The sequence below is a fragment of the Wasmannia auropunctata genome, unplaced genomic scaffold, assembly GCF_000956235.1.
Source record: "Wasmannia auropunctata unplaced genomic scaffold, wasmannia.A_1.0 LD336048.1, whole genome shotgun sequence".
Taxonomy (NCBI): Eukaryota; Metazoa; Arthropoda; class Insecta; order Hymenoptera; family Formicidae; genus Wasmannia; species Wasmannia auropunctata.
In genome coordinates this window covers 440326-442312 of record NW_012026842.1, presented here as the reverse complement: position 1 = coordinate 442312, position 1987 = coordinate 440326, and the positions used below count along the sequence as shown (strand labels likewise).

At 32.5% G+C, this 1987-nt stretch overlaps 1 long non-coding RNA gene across 2 annotated transcripts in view; it reads left to right on the top strand.

Annotated features, from left to right (window-relative positions):
• LOC105451647 overlaps nt 1-1632 on the top strand; it is a 5691-nt gene extending 4059 nt beyond the window's left edge. Inside the window, exons 2-3 of one of the 2 annotated variants that reach the window (XR_974605.1) lie at nt 225-503; nt 588-1632. This is a non-coding gene — a long non-coding RNA (uncharacterized LOC105451647). The remainder of the gene's footprint in view (nt 1-224; nt 504-587) is intronic. The other variant, XR_974604.1, reaches the window with a different exon arrangement.
• The last annotated feature ends 355 nt before the right edge of the window (nt 1633-1987 follow it).

Sequence of the window (1987 nt, the reverse complement as noted above, 5' to 3'; positions counted from 1 at the left end):
CGAGGGTGCGTTCCATTTAATGCTCGCAACGTTCGCAAACGTTACTTGTCCTGGTTTGATCAGCTTTCAGCTGCGTTCGGAAACATAAAAGGAGCAGGGGACAGAGAATAAAAATTTCAGCCTATCAGAAACCGTGTATTTCACAATACACGATTTCTGATTGGTTAAAATTCTTATTCTCTGCCAGCTCCAGCTGTTCTCTAGATTTCTTTTATTCTGTGCAGCCCTATATCCTTTTTGTTCCGAATATTGAAGAAGGATAAAATGATATGTGGGGATACTCAGGTAAAATTTCCGAACGCAGCCTTCATTGAATGTTATTCTACGCATGCGTCATTAGTACACAAGGCAGTTGCAGCCTAAAAAGCTGCCGCTGTGGGAACTGGGAAGAAGTTCAGTACATCGTAACTATCAATCGTGACATCATGTATTAGTAACATCGTGTAATTATTATATCATTTTGTTATCTCTATGTAATAATAAGCAAAAAATAATAACAAAATGTAATTGTTACATTTAGTAGTTAGGTAGTTAAATAATACCTAATATGTTTTATTTGTATTATATATATAATTTGAATTACACAGGATAATTCTAACTTCGACTCTACTAACGTGCACAACGACGCGCAGCTGTACTGATCTGAGCTATTGATTTCCGAGTTTCGTGAGGACCGCCAGGGCGTCAGTTCTGAGTCTGAACTCTCTCTTTCTGCTGTGTGTACAACCGTTACAAGATGCTTTTTGAGAACCGATTTTCATCAGAGGTAATCTTTTCTTTTTTATAATTAAACTTCTGTAAAATATTAATGTTACTGTTACAGAAAATATTTTTATATGTAATTTATATAATATTTCGTACGTATATGAGATAAATATCGTAATTTTTGTCTACAAGTTCGATGGTTAGTGAAAGCCGCATAGCAAATGTAAGGCTTTATGTATAAGGCTTATATAAAATGTTAAAAAGATCTAATATTTTATTTTAAGACGAATTCAGACGTAAATTGTATATCCGCGTATCGTATTCATTTTTCGAGTTAAATATTCTTCTTGCATTGAATGTCTTAGCCCTACAATCTGCGGCTGAACAGCTTTAAAAAACTATAGATAAATGAGACACAAAAAGTCTGTATCCGTTTTGCAATAAAGTATTAGTTCTTGTTAGCATTGATAAACGCCTTTATTATGCGACTTTTACTAACTTAACATATTGAACTTGTAGGCAGAAATTACGATACGTATTTGATATACATTGCATAATAAATATTATAGAAATTATGTACTACAAAAATATTTTCTATATAATTGATGATGTATCGTTGATGATTTTATCCTTGTTTAACATTCAGTGGACAAGGATAAAATGATACATCACACGCATCATGCATGAAACGGAACACAGTTACAATCAGTATATGCATGCACGGTGAAATTATTTAAGAAATTTGATCAAAGCAATTATAATTATTAATGCTGGTATTTTACATATTTCAAATTTGATATAATTGTCATAGATAACCATAGATCTCTCCGGAAACGAAATAATATTAAATATATATGTACATGTAATGTGATGATCATAGATCTCTTGGGAAACAAAAAAATATTAAATATATACATGTAATGTAAATGGTTTCGTTACTATTGCGTTACTAACTTTTACATAGCGAGTTACAAGGTTGATCTAAAATTGTAATATACATACATACCCAGATAGCAAAATGTTAGCAGTATGCCAGCAGTATGCCGACAAATTCAATCATGATTGTAGAGCAGATTCCTATCCACTGTGTCTTCTTTAAGTTTGGTTTTTGTCATCATGATTTACCAAACATAATATAATAACAGAAATGCAGTAAGAATGGAATATCCCTTGCCATCATGACGTGATAGCAGAAATGTGTCAAAACTAGAACATAGTCTATCATATCATATATTAACGGCAGAAACACAGCAGAAATCATGCACGATGTGCTCTCACAAAA